Source organism: Lissotriton helveticus, chromosome 4_1, assembly GCF_964261635.1.
Source record: "Lissotriton helveticus chromosome 4_1, aLisHel1.1, whole genome shotgun sequence".
NCBI classification, from domain to species: Eukaryota; Metazoa; Chordata; class Amphibia; order Caudata; family Salamandridae; genus Lissotriton; species Lissotriton helveticus.
This window is the reverse complement of record NC_136063.1, coordinates 1,672,185,650-1,672,212,418: the sequence shown is the minus strand read 5'-3', so window position 1 is coordinate 1,672,212,418 and position 26,769 is coordinate 1,672,185,650. Positions and strand designations below refer to the sequence as shown.

Sequence of the window (26,769 nt, the reverse complement as noted above, 5' to 3'; positions counted from 1 at the left end):
TATTTATGAATACACTTGACAGAAAAAGATTTGATCAACAGTCATGAAAGTGGTCCCACCGAGATTTGAACTCGGATCCTTGGATTCAAAGTCCAAAGTGCTAACCATTACACCATGGAACCTCCCATATGACAAGGGAGCAAATTGCTGCAGCAATGTGAACATTTCAAAGTTTTTAATGTTCTACAGTCAAAGACCAACAGAATGTTATTACTTTTCTATTCTGTTCAACTTTTGCATATTGAACTATGATAGGGAAGGATGTTGCCCAGAGGACTCAAGTAACGCTATCACTCTGTTGAACAGTACTTTTTATGTGAGATACGATTTTGCAATAAAATATAAGATTCCCCCGTGAATGCAATCTCTTCTCTCAAAATGAAAAGCTCAACCTGGTACAGGTGGTTTGATGGTATCATGCTTAGCACTCTAGACTCTGAAAACCGGGATCTGAGTACAAATCACAGTGGGACTTATCTAAACTTTACGATTTTCTTTTCCATTCAGTTCTTAGAATTATTAATTGGAAAAACATCTCATTTACTTATAAACTTGTACATATCCACTTTACACGTATGTATCTCCCTATATCTTGCTATATGTCTCTGTATATTTATAGGACAACATAAACACATACATTATAAAAATGCATATAATTAGTAGAGGTGAAAATAATGAAAAGTTGTTGCCTCTCCACATTTGAAACATGAGCTTCTTCTCCTTACTCTTCTATATGTCATGAAATTGAGATAGTCACTTTTTACTCAATTTTGATCTAACAATATAGTTGATTTATACAAAGCATATCATATGATTTGTGAATAATCTTAAAAGAGAAAATTAGATCAGTACCTGTGAGGCCTCCAAGCAAAAGCTTATGTTTCACGATTGCAGATCGACTGTTGAAAATCAGCATGAAAAACGTTTTATTTCACAATTTCCATACTAATATACAAAAAACATTTGTACTATCTGAATGATACCGTCATTGTGGTTCTCTAGGTTTGATTTAAGAACACTTCTCTTTCAAAATGTGCTAAATTCGCCTTATCAATAGCGCAGAAAGCTTCAAAAAGGGATGCTGGGAATCAGGCCTCTGAAATGCATTTCAGAAAAACAGGATAGGATTTCTTAATGTCACACTATTTTGTGTAGGAATGTGATGTAAACGTATTATAATGTTTGTATTTCTGTAACTTGTTCAAGCTGATGGACGTTTTAAAAGGAATCAATAATTGTCTCTTTCAACCTACTGGTGTTGGATTTGAGCTATCAATAAACAAAGGTGACAGAAATAGAAAAGGTCAAGAGTAATAAAATAGTACCCCCAAGATTTGGACTGGTACCTTTGCATGCAAAGTCCAACGTGCCAATCATTGCTCTTTGGCGCAGCCCATTTGAGAGACAAAGAAATGGGTGTATTAGTTTGGAAATGTAAAATGTTTTAATATGTTACAGTCAAAGATGATCATTATGATATAACTTGCCTATCCTGATAAACGTTTGCATATTTAACACTGTTAAGGAGAATGTATCTGAACAGAATCAAATCACATTATAGCTCTTTACACTATGAGCATTCAACAGAGATATCGTTTCATCAATGTAAGAAATGCCCCGCACTAATGCGCTCTCTTTTGTCTCAATGGAAAAATGACTCATGTATGGGAGGGTTCCATGGTGTAATGGTTAGCACTCTGGACTCTGAATCCAGCGATCCAAGTCCAAGCTCGGTGGGACCTGTATGAATTATGAGATTTACTATTTCACCCATTTCTTAGAATTTGGTCTTGGAAAAACATAACGTCAATGTTTTATACTGATACTTATCAACGTATAAGTATGCATCTATGTATACATAGCTATATCCGTCTAGATAGCGATAAGACTATATAAAGAAATCAATTATTCATAAACATATGTATTGAAGCTGAAAACTAAAAACTGTTGTTTCCCATCCACAATTTAAACGTTAGGTTCATTTCCTCTCTCATCTATATGACCAGTAATGAGATAGTTAATTTTTGCTGATTTCTTATATGACAACATGCTTGACTTACACAGTGCATTTAATTGTGAATTTCTTTGAAAGAGAAATTCAGATTATTACCTTTGACACGTCTTTCGAAAGATATTACTTTATGGTTATGGATTTACTTTAGAAAATCAGAGTGTAAATATATGTGTGTCTGAATTTCACGATTGTTATTCAAAACGTCATATCTTCTGTCCCCATAATACACAATTTGATTCCTCAAGTTTTGTTTTAATGAAGGATTTCCAATTAAAAAGTTCCATCTTCCCCTTATCAATAACAGTAAGATTTAAGAAAGTAATATCTTGCATCAGCCCCCTGTGATGAGTTTGAGAAAACAGAGTCAGCTCGCAAAATGTCTCATTATTTTGAGCCATTTAATTTCCATGTTTTCTAAAAGTTCTATCATTTGCTCACATCGAATAGACTTTCAGAATACAATCAATAAATTAATGTTTCACTCTACCCGTGTTAGATTTGTGATATTTATGAATACACTTGACAGAAAAAGATTTGATCAACAGTCATGAAAGTGGTCCCACCGAGATTTGAACTCGGATCCTTGGATTCAAAGTCCAAAGTGCTAACCATTACACCATGGAACCTCCCATATGACAAGGGAGCAAATTGCTGCAGCAATGTGAACATTTCAAAGTTTTTAATGTTCTACAGTCAAAGACCAACAGAATGTTATTACTTTTCTATTCTGTTCAACTTTTGCATATTGAACTATGTTAGGGAAGGATGTTGCCCAGAGAACTCAAGTAACGCTATCACTCTGTTGAACAGTACTTTTTATGTGAGATACGATTTTGCAATAAAATATAAGATTCCCCCGTGAATGCAATCTCTTCTCTCAAAATGAAAAGCTCAACCTGGTACAGGTGGTTTGATGGTATCATGCTTAGCACTCTAGACTCTGAAAACCGGGATCTGAGTACAAATCACAGTGGGACTTATCTAAACTTTACGATTTTCTTTTCCATTCAGTTCTTAGAATTATTAATTGGAAAAACATCTCATTTACTTATAAACTTGTACATATCCACTTTACACGTATGTATCTCCCTATATCTTGCTATATGTCTCTGTATATTTATAGGACAACATAAACACATACATTATAAAAATGCATATAATTAGTAGAGGTGAAAATAATGAAAAGTTGTTGCCTCTCCACATTTGAAACATGAGCTTCTTCTCCTTACTCTTCTATATGTCATGAAATTGAGATAGTCACTTTTTACTCAATTTTGATCTAACAATATAGTTGATTTATACAAAGCATATCATATGATTTGTGAATAATCTTAAAAGAGAAAATTAGATCAGTACCTGTGAGGCCTCCAAGCAAAAGCTTATGTTTCACGATTGCAGATCGACTGTTGAAAATCAGCATGAAAAACGTTTTATTTCACAATTTCCATACTAATATACAAAAAACATTTGTACTATCTGAATGATACCGTCATTGTGGTTCTCTAGGTTTGATTTAAGGACACTTCTCTTTCAAAATGTGCTAAATTCGCCTTATCAATAGCGCAGAAAGCTTCAAAAAGGGATGCTGGGAATCAGGCCTCTGAAATGCATTTCAGAAAAACAGGATAGGATTTCTTAATGTCACACTATTTTGTGTAGGAATGTGATGTAAACGTATTATAATGTTTGTATTTCTGTAACTTGTTCAAGCTGATGGACGTTTTGAAAGGAATCAATAATTGTCTCTTTCAACCTACTGGTGTTGGATTTGAGCTATGAATAAACAAAGGTGACAGAAATAGAAAAGGTCAAGAGTAATAAAATAGTACCCCCAAGATTTGGACTGGTACCTTTGCATGCATAGTCCAACGTGCCAATCATTGCTCTTTGGCGCAGCCCATGTGAGAGACAAAGAAATGGGTGTATTAGTTTGCAAATGTAAAATGTTTTAATATGTTACAGTCAAAGATGATCATTATGATATAACTTGCCTATCCTGATAAACGTTTGCATATTTAACACTGTTAAGGAGAATGTATCTGAACAGAATCAAATCACATTATAGCTCTTTACACTATGAGCATTCAACAGAGATATCGTTTCATCAATGTAAGAAATGCCCCCGCACTAATGCGCTCTCTTTTGTCTCAATGGAAAAATGACTAATGTATGGGAGGGTTCCATGGTGTAATGGTTAGCACTCTGGACTCTGAATCCAGCGATCCGAGTTCAAATCTCGGTGGGACCTGCTTGAATTATGAGATTTACTATTTCACCCATTTCTTAGAATTTGGTCTTGGAAAAACATAACGTCAATGTTTTATACTGATACTTATCAACGTATAAGTATGCATCTATGTATACATAGCTATATCCGTCTAGATAGCGATAAGACTATATAAAGAAATCAATTATTCATAAACATATGTATTGAAGCTGAAAACTAAAAACTGTTGTTTCCCATCCACAATTTAAACGTTAGGTTCATTTCCTCTCTCATCTATATGACCAGTAATGAGATAGTTAATTTTTGCTGATTTCTTATATGACAACATGCTTGACTTACACAGTGCATTTAATTGTGAATTTCTTTGAAAGAGAAATTCAGATTATTACCTTTGACACGTCTTTCGAAAGATATTACTTTATGGTTATGGATTTACTTTAGAAAATCAGAGTGTAAATATATGTGTGTCTGAATTTCACGATTGTTATTCAAAACGTCATATCTTCTGTCCCCATAATACACAATTTGATTCCTCAAGTTTTGTTTTAATGAAGGATTTCCAATTAAAAAGTTCCATCTTCCCCTTATCAATAACAGTAAGATTTAAGAAAGTAATATCTTGCATCAGCCCCCTGTGATGAGTTTGAGAAAACAGAGTCAGCTCGCAAAATGTCTCATTATTTTGAGCCATTTAATTTCCATGTTTTCTAAAAGTTCTATCATTTGCTCACATCGAATAGACTTTCAGAATACAATCAATAGATTAATGTTTCACTCTACCCGTGTTAGATTTGTGATATTTATGAATACACTTGACAGAAAAAGATTTGATCAACAGTCATGAAAGTGGTCCCACCGAGATTTGAACTCGGATCCTTGGATTCAAAGTCCAAAGTGCTAACCATTACACCATGGAACCTCCCATGTGACAAGGGAGCAAATTGCTGCAGCAATGTGAACATTTCAAAGTTTTTAATGTTCTACAGTCAAAGACCAACAGAATGTTATTACTTTTCTATTCTGTTCAACTTTTGCATATTGAACTATGTTAGGGAAGGATGTTGCCCAGAGGACTCAAGTAACGCTATCACTCTGTTGAACAGTACTTTTTATGTGAGATACGATTTTGCAATAAAATATAAGATTCCCCCGTGAATGCAATCTCTTCTCTCAAAATGAAAAGCTCAACCTGGTACAGGTGGTTTGATGGTATCATGCTTAGCACTCTAGACTCTGAAAACCGGGATCTGAGTACAAATCACAGTGGGACTTATCTAAACTTTACGATTTTCTTTTCCATTCAGTTCTTAGAATTATTAATTGGAAAAACATCTCATTTACTTATAAACTTGTACATATCCACTTTACACGTATGTATCTCCCTATATCTTGCTATATGTCTCTGTATATTTATAGGACAACATAAACACATACATTATAAAAATGCATATAATTAGTAGAGGTGAAAATAATGAAAAGTTGTTGCCTCTCCACATTTGAAACATGAGCTTCTTCTCCTTACTCTTCTATATGTCATGAAATTGAGATAGTCACTTTTTACTCAATTTTGATCTAACAATATAGTTGATTTATACAAAGCATATCATATGATTTGTGAATAATCTTAAAAGAGAAAATTAGATCAGTACCTGTGAGGCCTCCAAGCAAAAGCTTATGTTTCACGATTGCAGATCGACTGTTGAAAATCAGCATGAAAAACGTTTTATTTCACAATTTCCATACTAATATACAAAAAACATTTGTACTATCTGAATGATACCGTCATTGTGGTTCTCTAGGTTTGATTTAAGAACACTTCTCTTTCAAAATGTGCTAAATTCGCCTTATCAATAGCGCAGAAAGCTTCAAAAAGGGATGCTGGGAATCAGGCCTCTGAAATGCATTTCAGAAAAACAGGATAGGATTTCTTAATGTCACACTATTTTGTGTAGGAATGTGATGTAAACGTATTATAATGTTTGTATTTCTGTAACTTGTTCAAGCTGATGGACGTTTTAAAAGGAATCAATAATTGTCTCTTTCAACCTACTGGTGTTGGATTTGAGCTATCAATAAACAAAGGTGACAGAAATAGAAAAGGTCAAGAGTAATAAAATAGTACCCCCAAGATTTGGACTGGTACCTTTGCATGCAAAGTCCAACGTGCCAATCATTGCTCTTTGGCGCAGCCCATTTGAGAGACAAAGAAATGGGTGTATTAGTTTGGAAATGTAAAATGTTTTAATATGTTACAGTCAAAGATGATCATTATGATATAACTTGCCTATCCTGATAAACGTTTGCATATTTAACACTGTTAAGGAGAATGTATCTGAACAGAATCAAATCACATTATAGCTCTTTACACTATGAGCATTCAACAGAGATATCGTTTCATCAATGTAAGAAATGCCCCGCACTAATGCGCTCTCTTTTGTCTCAATGGAAAAATGACTCATGTATGGGAGGGTTCCATGGTGTAATGGTTAGCACTCTGGACTCTGAATCCAGCGATCCAAGTCCAAGCTCGGTGGGACCTGTATGAATTATGAGATTTACTATTTCACCCATTTCTTAGAATTTGGTCTTGGAAAAACATAACGTCAATGTTTTATACTGATACTTATCAACGTATAAGTATGCATCTATGTATACATAGCTATATCCGTCTAGATAGCGATAAGACTATATAAAGAAATCAATTATTCATAAACATATGTATTGAAGCTGAAAACTAAAAACTGTTGTTTCCCATCCACAATTTAAACGTTAGGTTCATTTCCTCTCTCATCTATATGACCAGTAATGAGATAGTTAATTTTTGCTGATTTCTTATATGACAACATGCTTGACTTACACAGTGCATTTAATTGTGAATTTCTTTGAAAGAGAAATTCAGATTATTACCTTTGACACGTCTTTCGAAAGATATTACTTTATGGTTATGGATTTACTTTAGAAAATCAGAGTGTAAATATATGTGTGTCTGAATTTCACGATTGTTATTCAAAACGTCATATCTTCTGTCCCCATAATACACAATTTGATTCCTCAAGTTTTGTTTTAATGAAGGATTTCCAATTAAAAAGTTCCATCTTCCCCTTATCAATAACAGTAAGATTTAAGAAAGTAATATCTTGCATCAGCCCCCTGTGATGAGTTTGAGAAAACAGAGTCAGCTCGCAAAATGTCTCATTATTTTGAGCCATTTAATTTCCATGTTTTCTAAAAGTTCTATCATTTGCTCACATCGAATAGACTTTCAGAATACAATCAATAAATTAATGTTTCACTCTACCCGTGTTAGATTTGTGATATTTATGAATACACTTGACAGAAAAAGATCTGATCAACAGTCATGAAAGTGGTCCCACCGAGATTTGAACTCGGATCCTTGGATTCAAAGTCCAAAGTGCTAACCATTACACCATGGAACCTCCCATATGACAAGGGAGCAAATTGCTGCAGCAATGTGAACATTTCAAAGTTTTTAATGTTCTACAGTCAAAGACCAACAGAATGTTATTACTTTTCTATTCTGTTCAACTTTTGCATATTGAACTATGTTAGGGAAGGATGTTGCCCAGAGGACTCAAGTAACGCTATCACTCTGTTGAACAGTACTTTTTATGTGAGATACGATTTTGCAATAAAATATAAGATTCCCCCGTGAATGCAATCTCTTCTCTCAAAATGAAAAGCTCAACCTGGTACAGGTGGTTTGATGGTATCATGCTTAGCACTCTAGACTCTGAAAACCGGGATCTGAGTACAAATCACAGTGGGACTTATCTAAACTTTACGATTTTCTTTTCCATTCAGTTCTTAGAATTATTAATTGGAAAAACATCTCATTTACTTATAAACTTGTACATATCCACTTTACACGTATGTATCTCCCTATATCTTGCTATATGTCTCTGTATATTTATAGGACAACATAAACACATACATTATAAAAATGCATATAATTAGTAGAGGTGAAAATAATGAAAAGTTGTTGCCTCTCCACATTTGAAACATGAGCTTCTTCTCCTTACTCTTCTATATGTCATGAAATTGAGATAGTCACTTTTTACTCAATTTTGATCTAACAATATAGTTGATTTATACAAAGCATATCATATGATTTGTGAATAATCTTAAAAGAGAAAATTAGATCAGTACCTGTGAGGCCTCCAAGCAAAAGCTTATGTTTCACGATTGCAGATCGACTGTTGAAAATCAGCATGAAAAACGTTTTATTTCACAATTTCCATACTAATATACAAAAAACATTTGTACTATCTGAATGATACCGTCATTGTGGTTCTCTAGGTTTGATTTAAGAACACTTCTCTTTCAAAATGTGCTAAATTCGCCTTATCAATAGCGCAGAAAGCTTCAAAAAGGGATGCTGGGAATCAGGCCTCTGAAATGCATTTCAGAAAAACAGGATAGGATTTCTTAATGTCACACTATTTTGTGTAGGAATGTGATGTAAACGTATTATAATGTTTGTATTTCTGTAACTTGTTCAAGCTGATGGACGTTTTGAAAGGAATCAATAATTGTCTCTTTCAACCTACTGGTGTTGGATTTGAGCTATGAATAAACAAAGGTGACAGAAATAGAAAAGGTCAAGAGTAATAAAATAGTACCCCCAAGATTTGGACTGGTACCTTTGCATGCATAGTCCAACGTGCCAATCATTGCTCTTTGGCGCAGCCCATGTGAGAGACAAAGAAATGGGTGTATTAGTTTGCAAATGTAAAATGTTTTAATATGTTACAGTCAAAGATGATCATTATGATATAACTTGCCTATCCTGATAAACGTTTGCATATTTAGCACTGTTAAGGAGAATGTATCTGAACAGAATCAAATCACATTATAGCTCTTTACACTATGAGCATTCAACAGAGATATCGTTTCATCAATGTAAGAAATGCCCCCGCACTAATGCGCTCTCTTTTGTCTCAATGGAAAAATGACTAATGTATGGGAGGGTTCCATGGTGTAATGGTTAGCACTCTGGACTCTGAATCCAGCGATCCGAGTTCAAATCTCGGTGGGACCTGCTTGAATTATGAGATTTACTATTTCACCCATTTCTTAGAATTTGGTCTTGGAAAAACATAACGTCAATGTTTTATACTGATACTTATCAACGTATAAGTATGCATCTATGTATACATAGCTATATCCGTCTAGATAGCGATAAGACTATATAAAGAAATCAATTATTCATAAACATATGTATTGAAGCTGAAAACTAAAAACTGTTGTTTCCCATCCACAATTTAAACGTTAGGTTCATTTCCTCTCTCATCTATATGACCAGTAATGAGATAGTTAATTTTTGCTGATTTCTTATATGACAACATGCTTGACTTACACAGTGCATTTAATTGTGAATTTCTTTGAAAGAGAAATTCAGATTATTACCTTTGACACGTCTTTCGAAAGATATTACTTTATGGTTATGGATTTACTTTAGAAAATCAGAGTGTAAATATATGTGTGTCTGAATTTCACGATTGTTATTCAAAACGTCATATCTTCTGTCCCCATAATACACAATTTGATTCCTCAAGTTTTGTTTTAATGAAGGATTTCCAATTAAAAAGTTCCATCTTCCCCTTATCAATAACAGTAAGATTTAAGAAAGTAATATCTTGCATCAGCCCCCTGTGATGAGTTTGAGAAAACAGAGTCAGCTCGCAAAATGTCTCATTATTTTGAGCCATTTAATTTCCATGTTTTCTAAAAGTTCTATCATTTGCTCACATCGAATAGACTTTCAGAATACAATCAATAGATTAATGTTTTACTCTACCCGTGTTAGATTTGTGATATTTATGAATACACTTGACAGAAAAAGATTTGATCAACAGTCATGAAAGTGGTCCCACCGAGATTTGAACTCGGATCCTTGGATTCAAAGTCCAAAGTGCTAACCATTACACCATGGAACCTCCCATGTGACAAGGGAGCAAATTGCTGCAGCAATGTGAACATTTCAAAGTTTTTAATGTTCTACAGTCAAAGACCAACAGAATGTTATTACTTTTCTATTCTGTTCAACTTTTGCATATTGAACTATGTTAGGGAAGGATGTTGCCCAGAGGACTCAAGTAACGCTATCACTCTGTTGAACAGTACTTTTTATGTGAGATACGATTTTGCAATAAAATATAAGATTCCCCCGTGAATGCAATCTCTTCTCTCAAAATGAAAAGCTCAACCTGGTACAGGTGGTTTGATGGTATCATGCTTAGCACTCTAGACTCTGAAAACCGGGATCTGAGTACAAATCACAGTGGGACTTATCTAAACTTTACGATTTTCTTTTCCATTCAGTTCTTAGAATTATTAATTGGAAAAACATCTCATTTACTTATAAACTTGTACATATCCACTTTACACGTATGTATCTCCCTATATCTTGCTATATGTCTCTGTATATTTATAGGACAACATAAACACATACATTATAAAAATGCATATAATTAGTAGAGGTGAAAATAATGAAAAGTTGTTGCCTCTCCACATTTGAAACATGAGCTTCTTCTCCTTACTCTTCTATATGTCATGAAATTGAGATAGTCACTTTTTACTCAATTTTGATCTAACAATATAGTTGATTTATACAAAGCATATCATATGATTTGTGAATAATCTTAAAAGAGAAAATTAGATCAGTACCTGTGAGGCCTCCAAGCAAAAGCTTATGTTTCACGATTGCAGATCGACTGTTGAAAATCAGCATGAAAAACGTTTTATTTCACAATTTCCATACTAATATACAAAAAACATTTGTACTATCTGAATGATACCGTCATTGTGGTTCTCTAGGTTTGATTTAAGAACACTTCTCTTTCAAAATGTGCTAAATTCGCCTTATCAATAGCGCAGAAAGCTTCAAAAAGGGATGCTGGGAATCAGGCCTCTGAAATGCATTTCAGAAAAACAGGATAGGATTTCTTAATGTCACACTATTTTGTGTAGGAATGTGATGTAAACGTATTATAATGTTTGTATTTCTGTAACTTGTTCAAGCTGATGGACGTTTTGAAAGGAATCAATAATTGTCTCTTTCAACCTACTGGTGTTGGATTTGAGCTATCAATAAACAAAGGTGACAGAAATAGAAAAGGTCAAGAGTAATAAAATAGTACCCCCAAGATTTGGACTGGTACCTTTGCATGCAAAGTCCAACGTGCCAATCATTGCTCTTTGGCGCAGCCCATTTGAGAGACAAAGAAATGGGTGTATTAGTTTGGAAATGTAAAATGTTTTAATATGTTACAGTCAAAGATGATCATTATGATATAACTTGCCTATCCTGATAAACGTTTGCATATTTAACACTGTTAAGGAGAATGTATCTGAACAGAATCAAATCACATTATAGCTCTTTACACTATGAGCATTCAACAGAGATATCGTTTCATCAATGTAAGAAATGCCCCGCACTAATGCGCTCTCTTTTGTCTCAATGGAAAAATGACTCATGTATGGGAGGGTTCCATGGTGTAATGGTTAGCACTCTGGACTCTGAATCCAGCGATCCAAGTCCAAGCTCGGTGGGACCTGTATGAATTATGAGATTTACTATTTCACCCATTTCTTAGAATTTGGTCTTGGAAAAACATAACGTCAATGTTTTATACTGATACTTATCAACGTATAAGTATGCATCTATGTATACATAGCTATATCCGTCTAGATAGCGATAAGACTATATAAAGAAATCAATTATTCATAAACATATGTATTGAAGCTGAAAACTAAAAACTGTTGTTTCCCATCCACAATTTAAACGTTAGGTTCATTTCCTCTCTCATCTATATGACCAGTAATGAGATAGTTAATTTTTGCTGATTTCTTATATGACAACATGCTTGACTTACACAGTGCATTTAATTGTGAATTTCTTTGAAAGAGAAATTCAGATTATTACCTTTGACACGTCTTTCGAAAGATTTTACTTTATGGTTATGGATTTACTTTAGAAAATCAGAGTGTAAATATATGTGTGTCTGAATTTCACGATTGTTATTCAAAACGTCATATCTTCTGTCCCCATAATACACAATTTGATTCCTCAAGTTTTGTTTTAATGAAGGATTTCCAATTAAAAAGTTCCATCTTCCCCTTATCAATAACAGTAAGATTTAAGAAAGTAATATCTTGCATCAGCCCCCTGTGATGAGTTTGAGAAAACAGAGTCAGCTCGCAAAATGTCTCATTATTTTGAGCCATTTAATTTCCATGTTTTCTAAAAGTTCTATCATTTGCTCACATCGAATAGACTTTCAGAATACAATCAATAAATTAATGTTTCACTCTACCCGTGTTAGATTTGTGATATTTATGAATACACTTGACAGAAAAAGATTTGATCAACAGTCATGAAAGTGGTCCCACCGAGATTTGAACTCGGATCCTTGGATTCAAAGTCCAAAGTGCTAAACATTACACCATGGAACCTCCCATGTGACAAGGAAGCAAATTGCTGCAGCAATGTGAACATTTCAAAGTTTTTAATGTTCTACAGTCAAAGACCAACAGAATGTTATTACTTTTCTATTCTGTTCAACTTTTGCATATTGAACTATGTTAGGGAAGGATGTTGCCCAGAGGACTCAAGTAACGCTATCACTCTGTTGAACAGTACTTTTTATGTGAGATACGATTTTGCAATAAAATATAAGATTCCCCCGTGAATGCAATCTCTTCTCTCAAAATGAAAAGCTCAACCTGGTACAGGTGGTTTGATGGTATCATGCTTAGCACTCTAGACTCTGAAAACCGGGACCTGAGTACAAATCACAGTGGGACTTATCTAAACTTTACGATTTTCTTTTCCATTCAGTTCTTAGAATTATTAATTGGAAAAACATCTCATTTACTTATAAACTTGTACATATCCACTTTACACGTATGTATCTCCCTATATCTTGCTATATGTCTCTGTATATTTATAGGACAACATAAACACATACATTATAAAAATGCATATAATTAGTAGAGGTGAAAATAATGAAAAGTTGTTGCCTCTCCACATTTGAAACATGAGCTTCTTCTCCTTACTCTTCTATATGTCATGAAATTGAGATAGTCACTTTTTACTCAATTTTGATCTAACAATATAGTTGATTTATACAAAGCATATCATATGATTTGTGAATAATCTTAAAAGAGAAAATTAGATCAGTACCTGTGAGGCCTCCAAGCAAAAGCTTATGTTTCACGATTGCAGATCGACTGTTGAAAATCAGCATGAAAAACGTTTTATTTCACAATTTCCATACTAATATACAAAAAACATTTGTACTATCTGAATGATACCGTCATTGTGGTTCTCTAGGTTTGATTTAAGAACACTTCTCTTTCAAAATGTGCTAAATTCGCCTTATCAATAGCGCAGAAAGCTTCAAAAAGGGATGCTGGGAATCAGGCCTCTGAAATGCATTTCAGAAAAACAGGATAGGATTTCTTAATGTCACACTATTTTGTGTAGGAATGTGATGTAAACGTATTATAATGTTTGTATTTCTGTAACTTGTTCAAGCTGATGGACGTTTTGAAAGGAATCAATAATTGTCTCTTTCAACCTACTGGTGTTGGATTTGAGCTATGAATAAACAAAGGTGACAGAAATAGAAAAGGTCAAGAGTAATAAAATAGTACCCCCAAGATTTGGACTGGTACCTTTGCATGCATAGTCCAACGTGCCAATCATTGCTCTTTGGCGCAGCCCATGTGAGAGACAAAGAAATGGGTGTATTAGTTTGCAAATGTAAAATGTTTTAATATGTTACAGTCAAAGATGATCATTATGATATAACTTGCCTATCCTGATAAACGTTTGCATATTTAACACTGTTAAGGAGAATGTATCTGAACAGAATCAAATCACATTATAGCTCTTTACACTATGAGCATTCAACAGAGATATCGTTTCATCAATGTAAGAAATGCCCCCGCACTAATGCGCTCTCTTTTGTCTCAATGGAAAAATGACTAATGTATGGGAGGGTTCCATGCTGTAATGGTTAGCACTCTGGACTCTGAATCCAGCGATCCGAGTTCAAATCTCGGTGGGACCTGCTTGAATTATGAGATTTACTATTTCACCCATTTCTTAGAATTTGGTCTTGGAAAAACATAACGTCAATGTTTTATACTGATACTTATCAACGTATAAGTATGCATCTATGTATACATAGCTATATCCGTCTAGATAGCGATAAGACTATATAAAGAAATCAATTATTCATAAACATATGTATTGAAGCTGAAAACTAAAAACTGTTGTTTCCCATCCACAATTTAAACGTTAGGTTCATTTCCTCTCTCATCTATATGACCAGTAATGAGATAGTTAATTTTTGCTGATTTCTTATATGACAACATGCTTGACTTACACAGTGCATTTAATTGTGAATTTCTTTGAAAGAGAAATTCAGATTATTACCTTTGACACGTCTTTCGAAAGATATTACTTTATGGTTATGGATTTACTTTAGAAAATCAGAGTGTAAATATATGTGTGTCTGAATTTCACGATTGTTATTCAAAACGTCATATCTTCTGTCCCCATAATACACAATTTGATTCCTCAAGTTTTGTTTTAATGAAGGATTTCCAATTAAAAAGTTCCATCTTCCCCTTATCAATAACAGTAAGATTTAAGAAAGTAATATCTTGCATCAGCCCCCTGTGATGAGTTTGAGAAAACAGAGTCAGCTCGCAAAATGTCTCATTATTTTGAGCCATTTAATTTCCATGTTTTCTAAAAGTTCTATCATTTGCTCACATCGAATAGACTTTCAGAATACAATCAATAAATTAATGTTTCACTCTACACGTGTTAGATTTGTGATATTTATGAATACACTTGACAGAAAAAGATTTGATCAACAGTCATGAAAGTGGTCCCACCGAGATTTGAACTCAGATCCTTGGATTCAAAGTCCAAAGTGCTAACCATTACACCATGGAACCTCCCATGTGACAAGGGAGCAAATTGCTGCAGCAATGTGAACATTTCAAAGTTTTTAATGTTCTACAGTCAAAGACCAACAGAATGTTATTACTTTTCTATTCTGTTCAACTTTTGCATATTGAACTATGTTAGGGAAGGATGTTGCCCAGAGGACTCAAGTAACGCTATCACTCTGTTGAACAGTACTTTTTATGTGAGATACGATTTTGCAATAAAATATAAGATTCCCCCGTGAATGCAATCTCTTCTCTCAAAATGAAAAGCTCAACCTGGTACAGGTGGTTTGATGGTATCATGCTTAGCACTCTAGACTCTGAAAACCGGGATCTGAGTACAAATCACAGTGGGACTTATCTAAACTTTACGATTTTCTTTTCCATTCAGTTCTTAGAATTATTAATTGGAAAAACATCTCATTTACTTATAAACTTGTACATATCCACTTTACACGTATGTATCTCCCTATATCTTGCTATATGTCTCTGTATATTTATAGGACAACATAAACACATACATTACAAAAATGCATATAATTAGTAGAGGTGAAAATAATGAAAAGTTGTTGCCTCTCCACATTTGAAACATGAGCTTCTTCTCCTTACTCTTCTATATGTCATGAAATTGAGATAGTCACTTTTTACTCAATTTTGATCTAACAATATAGTTGATTTATACAAAGCATATCATATGATTTGTGAATAATCTTAAAAGAGAAAATTAGATCAGTACCTGTGAGGCCTCCAAGCAAAAGCTTATGTTTCACGATTTCAGATCGACTGTTGAAAATCAGCATGAAAAACGTTTTATTTCACAATTTCCATACTAATATACAAAAACATTTGTACTATCTGAATGATACCGTCATTGTGGTTCTCTAGGTTTGATTTAAGAACACTTCTCTTTCAAAATGTGCTAAATTCGCCTTATCAATAGCGCAGAAAGCTTCAAAAAGGGATGCTGGGAATCAGGCCTCTGAAATGCATTTCAGAAAAACAGGATAGGATTTCTTAATGTCACACTATTTTGTGTAGGAATGTGATGTAAACGTATTATAATGTTTGTATTTCTGTAACTTGTTCAAGCTGATGGACGTTTTGAAAGGAATCAATAATTGTCTCTTTCAACCTACTGGTGTTGGATTTGAGCTATCAATAAACAAAGGTGACAGAAATAGAAAAGGTCAAGAGTAATAAAATAGTACCCCCAAGATTTGGACTGGTACCTTTGCATGCAAAGTCCAACGTGCCAATCATTGCTCTTTGGCGCAGCCCATTTGAGAGACAAAGAAATGGGTGTATTAGTTTGGAAATGTAAAATGTTTTAATATGTTACAGTCAAAGATGATCATTATGATATAACTTGCCTATCCTGATAAACGTTTGCATATTTAACACTGTTAAGGAGAATGTATCTGAACAGAATCAAATCACATTATAGCTCTTTACACTATGAGCATTCAACAGAGATATCGTTTCATCAATGTAAGAAATGCCCCGCACTAATGCGCTCTCTTTTGTCTCAATGGAAAAATGACTCATGTATGGGAGGGTTCCATGGTGTAATGGTTAGCACTCTGGACTCTGAATCCAGCGATCCAAGTCCAAGCTCGGTGGGACCTGTATGAATTATGAGATTTACTATTTCACCCATTTCTTAGAATTTGGTCTTGGAAAAACATAACGTCAATGTTTTATACTGATACTTATCAACGTATAAGTATGCATCTATGTATACATAGCTATATCCGTCTAGATAGCGATAAGACTATATAAAGAAATCAATTATTCATAAACATATGTATTGAAGCTGAAAACTAAAAACTGTTGTTTCCCATCCACAATTTAAACGTTAGGTTCATTTCCTCTCTCATCTATATGACCAGTAATGAGATAGTTAATTTTTGCTGATTTCTTATATGACAACATGCTTGACTTACACAGTGCATTTAATTGTGAATTTCTTTGAAAGAGAAATTCAGATTATTACCTTTGACACGTCTTTCGAAAGATTTTACTTTATGGTTATGGATTTACTTTAGAAAATCAGAGTGTAAATATATGTGTGTCTGAATTTCACGATTGTTATTCAAAACGTCATATCTTCTGTCCCCATAATACACAATTTGATTCCTCAAGTTTTGTTTTAATGAAGGATTTCCAATTAAAAAGTTCCATCTTCCCCTTATCAATAACAGTAAGATTTAAGAAAGTAATATCTTGCATCAGCCCCCTGTGATGAGTTTGAGAAAACAGAGTCAGCTCGCAAAATGTCTCATTATTTTGAGCCATTTAATTTCCATGTTTTCTAAAAGTTCTATCATTTGCTCACATCGAATAGACTTTCAGAATACAATCAATAAATTAATGTTTCACTCTACCCGTGTTAGATTTGTGATATTTATGAATACACTTGACAGAAAAAGATTTGATCAACAGTCATGAAAGTGGTCCCACCGAGATTTGAACTCGGATCCTTGGATTCAAAGTCCAAAGTGCTAACCATTACACCATGGAACCTCCCATGTGACAAGGGAGCAAATTGCTGCAGCAATGTGAACATTTCAAAGTTTTTAATGTTCTACAGTCAAAGACCAACAGAATGTTATTACTTTTCTATTCTGTTCAACTTTTGCATATTGAACTATGTTAGGGAAGGATGTTGCCCAGAGGACTCAAGTAACGCTATCACTCTGTTGAACAGTACTTTTTATGTGAGATACGATTTTGCAATAAAATATAAGATTCCCCCGTGAATGCAATCTCTTCTCTCAAAATGAAAAGCTCAACCTGGTACAGGTGGTTTGATGGTATCATGCTTAGCACTCTAGACTCTGAAAACCGGGACCTGAGTACAAATCACAGTGGGACTTATCTAAACTTTACGATTTTCTTTTCCATTCAGTTCTTAGAATTATTAATTGGAAAAACATCTCATTTACTTATAAACTTGTACATATCCACTTTACACGTATGTATCTCCCTATATCTTGCTATATGTCTCTGTATATTTATAGGACAACATAAACACATACATTATAAAAATGCATATAATTAGTAGAGGTGAAAATAATGAAAAGTTGTTGCCTCTCCACATTTGAAACATGAGCTTCTTCTCCTTACTCTTCTATATGTCATGAAATTGAGATAGTCACTTTTTACTCAATTTTGATCTAACAATATAGTTGATTTATACAAAGCATATCATATGATTTGTGAATAATCTTAAAAGAGAAAATTAGATCAGTACCTGTGAGGCCTCCAAGCAAAAGCTTATGTTTCACGATTGCAGATCGACTGTTGAAAATCAGCATGAAAAACGTTTTATTTCACAATTTCCATACTAATATACAAAAAACATTTGTACTATCTGAATGATACCGTCATTGTGGTTCTCTAGGTTTGATTTAAGAACACTTCTCTTTCAAAATGTGCTAAATTCGCCTTATCAATAGCGCAGAAAGCTTCAAAAAGGGATGCTGGGAATCAGGCCTCTGAAATGCATTTCAGAAAAACAGGATAGGATTTCTTAATGTCACACTATTTTGTGTAGGAATGTGATGTAAACGTATTATAATGTTTGTATTTCTGTAACTTGTTCAAGCTGATGGACGTTTTGAAAGGAATCAATAATTGTCTCTTTCAACCTACTGGTGTTGGATTTGAGCTATGAATAAACAAAGGTGACAGAAATAGAAAAGGTCAAGAGTAATAAAATAGTACCCCCAAGATTTGGACTGGTACCTTTGCATGCATAGTCCAACGTGCCAATCATTGCTCTTTGGCGCAGCCCATGTGAGAGACAAAGAAATGGGTGTATTAGTTTGCAAATGTAAAATGTTTTAATATGTTACAGTCAAAGATGATCATTATGATATAACTTGCCTATCCTGATAAACGTTTGCATATTTAACACTGTTAAGGAGAATGTATCTGAACAGAATCAAATCACATTATAGCTCTTTACACTATGAGCATTCAACAGAGATATCGTTTCATCAATGTAAGAAATGCCCCCGCACTAATGCGCTCTCTTTTGTCTCAATGGAAAAATGACTAATGTATGGGAGGGTTCCATGCTGTAATGGTTAGCACTCTGGACTCTGAATCCAGCGATCCGAGTTCAAATCTCGGTGGGACCTGCTTGAATTATGAGATTTACTATTTCACCCATTTCTTAGAATTTGGTCTTGGAAAAACATAACGTCAATGTTTTATACTGATACTTATCAACGTATAAGTATGCATCTATGTATACATAGCTATATCCGTCTAGATAGCGATAAGACTATATAAAGAAATCAATTATTCATAAACATATGTATTGAAGCTGAAAACTAAAAACTGTTGTTTCCCATCCACAATTTAAACGTTAGGTTCATTTCCTCTCTCATCTATATGACCAGTAATGAGATAGTTAATTTTTGCTGATTTCTTATATGACAACATGCTTGACTTACACAGTGCATTTAATTGTGAATTTCTTTGAAAGAGAAATTCAGATTATTACCTTTGACACGTCTTTCGAAAGATATTACTTTATGGTTATGGATTTACTTTAGAAAATCAGAGTGTAAATATATGTGTGTCTGAATTTCACGATTGTTATTCAAAACGTCATATCTTCTGTCCCCATAATACACAATTTGATTCCTCAAGTTTTGTTTTAATGAAGGATTTCCAATTAAAAAGTTCCATCTTCCCCTTATCAATAACAGTAAGATTTAAGAAAGTAATATCTTGCATCAGCCCCCTGTGATGAGTTTGAGAAAACAGAGTCAGCTCGCAAAATGTCTCATTATTTTGAGCCATTTAATTTCCATGTTTTCTAAAAGTTCTATCATTTGCTCACATCGAATAGACTTTCAGAATACAATCAATAAATTAATGTTTCACTCTACACGTGTTAGATTTGTGATATTTATGAATACACTTGACAGAAAAAGATTTGATCAACAGTCATGAAAGTGGTCCCACCGAGATTTGAACTCGGATCCTTGGATTCAAAGTCCAAAGTGCTAACCATTACACCATGGAACCTCCCATGTGACAAGGGAGCAAATTGCTGCAGCAATGTGAACATTTCAAAGTTTTTAATGTTCTACAGTCAAAGACCAACAGAATGTTATTACTTTTCTATTCTGTTCAACTTTTGCATATTGAACTATGTTAGGGAAGGATGTTGCCCAGAGGACTCAAGTAACGCTATCACTCTGTTGAACAGTACTTTTTATGTGAGATACGATTTTGCAATAAAATATAAGATTCCCCCGTGAATGCAATCTCTTCTCTCAAAATGAAAAGCTCAACCTGGTACAGGTGGTTTGATGGTATCATGCTTAGCACTCTAGACTCTGAAAACCGGGATCTGAGTACAAATCACAGTGGGACTTATCTAAACTTTACGATTTTCTTTTCCATTCAGTTCTTAGAATTATTAATTGGAAAAACATCTCATTTACTTATAAACTTGTACATATCCACTTTACACGTATGTATCTCCCTATATCTTGCTATATGTCTCTGTATATTTATAGGACAACATAAACACATACATTACAAAAATGCATATAATTAGTAGAGGTGAAAATAATGAAAAGTTGTTGCCTCTCCACATTTGAAACATGAGCTTCTTCTCCTTACTCTTCTATATGTCATGAAATTGAGATAGTCACTTTTTACTCAATTTTGATCTAACAATATAGTTGATTTATACAAAGCATATCATATGATTTGTGAATAATCTTAAAAGAGAAAATTAGATCAGTACCTGTGAGGCCTCCAAGCAAAAGCTTATGTTTCACGATTTCAGATCGACTGTTGAAAATCAGCATGAAAAACGTTTTATTTCACAATTTCCATACTAATATACAAAAACATTTGTACTATCTGAATGATACCGTCATTGTGGTTCTCTAGGTTTGATTTAAGAACACTTCTCTTTCAAAATGTGCTAAATTCGCCTTATCAATAGCGCAGAAAGCTTCAAAAAGGGATGCTGGGAATCAGGCCTCTGAAATGCATTTCAGAAAAACAGGATAGGATTTCTTAATGTCACACTATTTTGTGTAGGAATGTGATGTAAACGTATTATAATGTTTGTATTTCTGTAACTTGTTCAAGCTGATGGACGTTTTGAAAGGAATCAATAATTGTCTCTTTCAACCTACTGGTGTTGGATTTGAGCTATCAATAAACAAAGGTGACAGAAATAGAAAAGGTCAAGAGTAATAAAATAGTACCCCCAAGATTTGGACTGGTACCTTTGCATGCAAAGTCCAACGTGCCAATCATTGCTCTTTGGCGCAGCCCATTTGAGAGACAAAGAAATGGGTGTATTAGTTTGGAAATGTAAAATGTTTTAATATGTTACAGTCAAAGATGATCATTATGATATAACTTGCCTATCCTGATAAACGTTTGCATATTTAACACTGTTAAGGAGAATGTATCTGAACAGAATCAAATCACATTATAGCTCTTTACACTATGAGCATTCAACAGAGATATCGTTTCATCAATGTAAGAAATGCCCCGCACTAATGCGCTCTCTTTTGTCTCAATGGAAAAATGACTCATGTATGGGAGGGTTCCATGGTGTAATGGTTAGCACTCTGGACTCTGAATCCAGCGATCCAAGTCCAAGCTCGGTGGGACCTGTATGAATTATGAGATTTACTATTTCACCCATTTCTTAGAATTTGGTCTTGGAAAAACATAACGTCAATGTTTTATACTGATACTTATCAACGTATAAGTATGCATCTATGTATACATAGCTATATCCGTCTAGATAGCGATAAGACTATATAAAGAAATCAATTATTCATAAACATATGTATTGAAGCTGAAAACTAAAAACTGTTGTTTCCCATCCACAATTTAAACGTTAGGTTCATTTCCTCTCTCATCTATATGACCAGTAATGAGATAGTTAATTTTTGCTGATTTCTTATATGACAACATGCTTGACTTACACAGTGCATTTAATTGTGAATTTCTTTGAAAGAGAAATTCAGATTATTACCTTTGACACGTCTTTCGAAAGATTTTACTTTATGGTTATGGATTTACTTTAGAAAATCAGAGTGTAAATATATGTGTGTCTGAATTTCACGATTGTTATTCAAAACGTCATATCTTCTGTCCCCATAATACACAATTTGATTCCTCAAGTTTTGTTTTAATGAAGGATTTCCAATTAAAAAGTTCCATCTTCCCCTTATCAATAACAGTAAGATTTAAGAAAGTAATATCTTGCATCAGCCCCCTGTGATGAGTTTGAGAAAACAGAGTCAGCTCGCAAAATGTCTCATTATTTTGAGCCATTTAATTTCCATGTTTTCTAAAAGTTCTATCATTTGCTCACATCGAATAGACTTTCAGAATACAATCAATAAATTAATGTTTCACTCTACCCGTGTTAGATTTGTGATATTTATGAATACACTTGACAGAAAAAGATTTGATCAACAGTCATGAAAGTGGTCCCACCGAGATTTGAACTCGGATCCTTGGATTCAAAGTCCAAAGTGCTAACCATTACACCATGGAACCTCCCATGTGACAAGGGAGCAAATTGCTGCAGCAATGTGAACATTTCAAAGTTTTTAATGTTCTACAGTCAAAGACCAACAGAATGTTATTACTTTTCTATTCTGTTCAACTTTTGCATATTGAACTATGTTAGGGAAGGATGTTGCCCAGAGGACTCAAGTAACGCTATCACTCTGTTGAACAGTACTTTTTATGTGAGATACGATTTTGCAATAAAATATAAGATTCCCCCGTGAATGCAATCTCTTCTCTCAAAATGAAAAGCTCAACCTGGTACAGGTGGTTTGATGGTATCATGCTTAGCACTCTAGACTCTGAAAACCGGGACCTGAGTACAAATCACAGTGGGACTTATCTAAACTTTACGATTTTCTTTTCCATTCAGTTCTTAGAATTATTAATTGGAAAAACATCTCATTTACTTATAAACTTGTACATATCCACTTTACACGTATGTATCTCCCTATATCTTGCTATATGTCTCTGTATATTTATAGGACAACATAAACACATACATTATAAAAATGCATATAATTAGTAGAGGTGAAAATAATGAAAAGTTGTTGCCTCTCCACATTTGAAACATGAGCTTCTTCTCCTTACTCTTCTATATGTCATGAAATTGAGATAGTCACTTTTTACTCAATTTTGATCTAACAATATAGTTGATTTATACAAAGCATATCATATGATTTGTGAATAATCTTAAAAGAGAAAATTAGATCAGTACCTGTGAGGCCTCCAAGCAAAAGCTTATGTTTCACGATTGCAGATCGACTGTTGAAAATCAGCATGAAAAACGTTTTATTTCACAATTTCCATACTAATATACAAAAAACATTTGTACTATCTGAATGATACCGTCATTGTGGTTCTCTAGGTTTGATTTAAGAACACTTCTCTTTCAAAATGTGCTAAATTCGCCTTATCAATAGCGCAGAAAGCTTCAAAAAGGGATGCTGGGAATCAGGCCTCTGAAATGCATTTCAGAAAAACAGGATAGGATTTCTTAATGTCACACTATTTTGTGTAGGAATGTGATGTAAACGTATTATAATGTTTGTATTTCTGTAACTTGTTCAAGCTGATGGACGTTTTGAAAGGAATCAATAATTGTCTCTTTCAACCTACTGGTGTTGGATTTGAGCTATGAATAAACAAAGGTGACAGAAATAGAAAAGGTCAAGAGTAATAAAATAGTACCCCCAAGATTTGGACTGGTACCTTTGCATGCATAGTCCAACGTGCCAATCATTGCTCTTTGGCGCAGCCCATGTGAGAGACAAAGAAATGGGTGTATTAGTTTGCAAATGTAAAATGTTTTAATATGTTACAGTCAAAGATGATCATTATGATATAACTTGCCTATCCTGATAAACGTTTGCATATTTAACACTGTTAAGGAGAATGTATCTGAACAGAATCAAATCACATTATAGCTCTTTACACTATGAGCATTCAACAGAGATATCGTTTCATCAATGTAAGAAATGCCCCCGCACTAATGCGCTCTCTTTTGTCTCAATGGAAAAATGACTAATGTATGGGAGGGTTCCATGCTGTAATGGTTAGCACTCTGGACTCTGAATCCAGCGATCTGAGTTCAAATCTCGGTGGGACCTGCTTGAATTATGAGATTTACTATTTCACCCATTTCTTAGAATTTGGTCTTGGAAAAACATAACGTCAATGTTTTATACTGATACTTATCAACGTATAAGTATGCATCTATGTATACATAGCTATATCCGTCTAGATAGCGATAAGACTATATAAAGAAATCAATTATTCATAAACATATGTATTGAAGCTGAAAACTAAAAACTGTTGTTTCCCATCCACAATTTAAACGTTAGGTTCATTTCCTCTCTCATCTATATGACCAGTAATGAGATAGTTAATTTTTGCTGATTTCTTATATGACAACATGCTTGACTTACACAGTGCATTTAATTGTGAATTTCTTTGAAAGAGAAATTCAGATTATTACCTTTGACACGTCTTTCGAAAGATATTACTTTATGGTTATGGATTTACTTTAGAAAATCAGAGTGTAAATATATGTGTGTCTGAATTTCACGATTGTTATTCAAAACGTCATATCTTCTGTCCCCATAATACACAATTTGATTCCTCAAGTTTTGTTTTAATGAAGGATTTCCAATTAAAAAGTTCCATCTTCCCCTTATCAATAACAGTAAGATTTAAGAAAGTAATATCTTGCATCAGCCCCCTGTGATGAGTTTGAGAAAACAGAGTCAGCTCGCAAAATGTCTCATTATTTTGAGCCATTTAATTTCCATGTTTTCTAAAAGTTCTATCATTTGCTCACATCGAATAGACTTTCAGAATACAATCAATAAATTAATGTTTCACTCTACCCGTGTTAGATTTGTGATATTTATGAATACACTTGACAGAAAAAGATTTGATCAACAGTCATGAAAGTGGTCCCACCGAGATTTGAACTCGGATCCTTGGATTCAAAGTCCAAAGTGCTAACCATTACACCATGGAACCTCCCATATGACAAGGGAGCAAATTGCTGCAGCAATGTGAACATTTCAAAGTTTTTAATGTTCTACAGTCAAAGACCAACAGAATGTTATTACTTTTCTATTCTGTTCAACTTTTGCATATTGAACTATGTTAGGGAAGGATGTTGCCCAGAGGACTCAAGTAACGCTATCACTCTGTTGAACAGTACTTTTTATGTGAGATACGATTTTGCAATAAAATATAAGATTCCCCCGTGAATGCAATCTCTTCTCTCAAAATGAAAAGCTCAACCTGGTACAGGTGGTTTGATGGTATCATGCTTAGCACTCTAGACTCTGAAAACCGGGATCTGAGTACAAATCACAGTGGGACTTATCTAAACTTTACGATTTTCTTTTCCATTCAGTTCTTAGAATTATTAATTGGAAAAACATCTCATTTACTTATAAACTTGTACATATCCACTTTACACGTATGTATCTCCCTATATCTTGCTATATGTCTCTGTATATTTATAGGACAACATAAACACATACATTATAAAAATGCATATAATTAGTAGAGGTGAAAATAATGAAAAGTTGTTGCCTCTCCACATTTGAAACATGAGCTTCTTCTCCTTACTCTTCTATATGTCATGAAATTGAGATAGTCACTTTTTACTCAATTTTGATCTAACAATATAGTTGATTTATACAAAGCATATCATATGATTTGTGAATAATCTTAAAAGAGAAAATTAGATCAGTACCTGTGAGGCCTCCAAGCAAAAGCTTATGTTTCACGATTGCAGATCGACTGTTGAAAATCAGCATGAAAAACGTTTTATTTCACAATTTCCATACTAATATACAAAAAACATTTGTACTATCTGAATGATACCGTCATTGTGGTTCTCTAGGTTTGATTTAAGAACACTTCTCTTTCAAAATGTGCTAAATTCGCCTTATCAATAGCGCAGAAAGCTTCAAAAAGGGATGCTGGGAATCAGGCCTCTGAAATGCATTTCAGAAAAACAGGATAGGATTTCTTAATGTCACACTATTTTGTGTAGGAATGTGATGTAAACGTATTATAATGTTTGTATTTCTGTAACTTGTTCAAGCTGATGGACGTTTTGAAAGGAATCAATAATTGTCTCTTTCAACCTACTGGTGTTGGATTTGAGCTATGAATAAACAAAGGTGACAGAAATAGAAAAGGTCAAGAGTAATAAAATAGTACCCCCAAGATTTGGACTGGTACCTTTGCATGCATAGTCCAACGTGCCAATCATTGCTCTTTGGCGCAGCCCATGTGAGAGACAAAGAAATGGGTGTATTAGTTTGCAAATGTAAAATGTTTTAATATGTTACAGTCAAAGATGATCATTATGATATAACTTGCCTATCCTGATAAACGTTTGCATATTTAACACTGTTAAGGAGAATGTATCTGAACAGAATCAAATCACATTATAGCTCTTTACACTATGAGCATT

The 26,769-nt window shown here is 33.9% G+C and overlaps 16 non-coding genes across 16 annotated transcripts; 5 read left to right on the top strand and 11 right to left on the bottom strand.

Annotated features, from left to right (window-relative positions):
- Window positions 1-50: 50 nt before the first annotated feature.
- TRNAQ-UUG (transfer RNA glutamine (anticodon UUG)) lies at window positions 51-122 on the bottom strand. Its single transcript has one exon. It is a non-coding gene; the product is annotated as a tRNA-Gln (tRNA).
- Window positions 123-2,568: 2,446 nt separating this feature from the next.
- Window positions 2,569-2,640, bottom strand: TRNAQ-UUG (transfer RNA glutamine (anticodon UUG)). Its single transcript has one exon. It is a non-coding gene; the product is annotated as a tRNA-Gln (tRNA).
- Window positions 2,641-4,190: 1,550 nt separating this feature from the next.
- Window positions 4,191-4,262, top strand: TRNAQ-CUG (transfer RNA glutamine (anticodon CUG)). Its single transcript has one exon. It is a non-coding gene; the product is annotated as a tRNA-Gln (tRNA).
- An 826-nt stretch (window positions 4,263-5,088) lies between these two features.
- Window positions 5,089-5,160, bottom strand: TRNAQ-UUG (transfer RNA glutamine (anticodon UUG)). Its single transcript has one exon. It is a non-coding gene; the product is annotated as a tRNA-Gln (tRNA).
- A 2,446-nt stretch (window positions 5,161-7,606) lies between these two features.
- Window positions 7,607-7,678, bottom strand: TRNAQ-UUG (transfer RNA glutamine (anticodon UUG)). The gene has a single exon. It is a non-coding gene; the product is annotated as a tRNA-Gln (tRNA).
- A 1,550-nt stretch (window positions 7,679-9,228) lies between these two features.
- TRNAQ-CUG (transfer RNA glutamine (anticodon CUG)) lies at window positions 9,229-9,300 on the top strand. The gene has a single exon. It is a non-coding gene; the product is annotated as a tRNA-Gln (tRNA).
- Window positions 9,301-10,126: 826 nt separating this feature from the next.
- TRNAQ-UUG (transfer RNA glutamine (anticodon UUG)) lies at window positions 10,127-10,198 on the bottom strand. Its single transcript has one exon. It is a non-coding gene; the product is annotated as a tRNA-Gln (tRNA).
- A 2,446-nt stretch (window positions 10,199-12,644) lies between these two features.
- TRNAQ-UUG (transfer RNA glutamine (anticodon UUG)) lies at window positions 12,645-12,716 on the bottom strand. Its single transcript has one exon. It is a non-coding gene; the product is annotated as a tRNA-Gln (tRNA).
- A 1,550-nt stretch (window positions 12,717-14,266) lies between these two features.
- TRNAQ-CUG (transfer RNA glutamine (anticodon CUG)) lies at window positions 14,267-14,338 on the top strand. The gene has a single exon. It is a non-coding gene; the product is annotated as a tRNA-Gln (tRNA).
- An 826-nt stretch (window positions 14,339-15,164) lies between these two features.
- TRNAQ-UUG (transfer RNA glutamine (anticodon UUG)) lies at window positions 15,165-15,236 on the bottom strand. Its single transcript has one exon. It is a non-coding gene; the product is annotated as a tRNA-Gln (tRNA).
- A 2,445-nt stretch (window positions 15,237-17,681) lies between these two features.
- On the bottom strand, window positions 17,682-17,753 carry TRNAQ-UUG (transfer RNA glutamine (anticodon UUG)). The gene has a single exon. It is a non-coding gene; the product is annotated as a tRNA-Gln (tRNA).
- A 1,550-nt stretch (window positions 17,754-19,303) lies between these two features.
- TRNAQ-CUG (transfer RNA glutamine (anticodon CUG)) lies at window positions 19,304-19,375 on the top strand. The gene has a single exon. It is a non-coding gene; the product is annotated as a tRNA-Gln (tRNA).
- An 826-nt stretch (window positions 19,376-20,201) lies between these two features.
- TRNAQ-UUG (transfer RNA glutamine (anticodon UUG)) lies at window positions 20,202-20,273 on the bottom strand. The gene has a single exon. It is a non-coding gene; the product is annotated as a tRNA-Gln (tRNA).
- Window positions 20,274-22,718: 2,445 nt separating this feature from the next.
- On the bottom strand, window positions 22,719-22,790 carry TRNAQ-UUG (transfer RNA glutamine (anticodon UUG)). The gene has a single exon. It is a non-coding gene; the product is annotated as a tRNA-Gln (tRNA).
- A 1,550-nt stretch (window positions 22,791-24,340) lies between these two features.
- TRNAQ-CUG (transfer RNA glutamine (anticodon CUG)) lies at window positions 24,341-24,412 on the top strand. The gene has a single exon. It is a non-coding gene; the product is annotated as a tRNA-Gln (tRNA).
- Window positions 24,413-25,238: 826 nt separating this feature from the next.
- On the bottom strand, window positions 25,239-25,310 carry TRNAQ-UUG (transfer RNA glutamine (anticodon UUG)). Its single transcript has one exon. It is a non-coding gene; the product is annotated as a tRNA-Gln (tRNA).
- Between the last annotated feature and the right edge of the window lie 1,459 nt (window positions 25,311-26,769).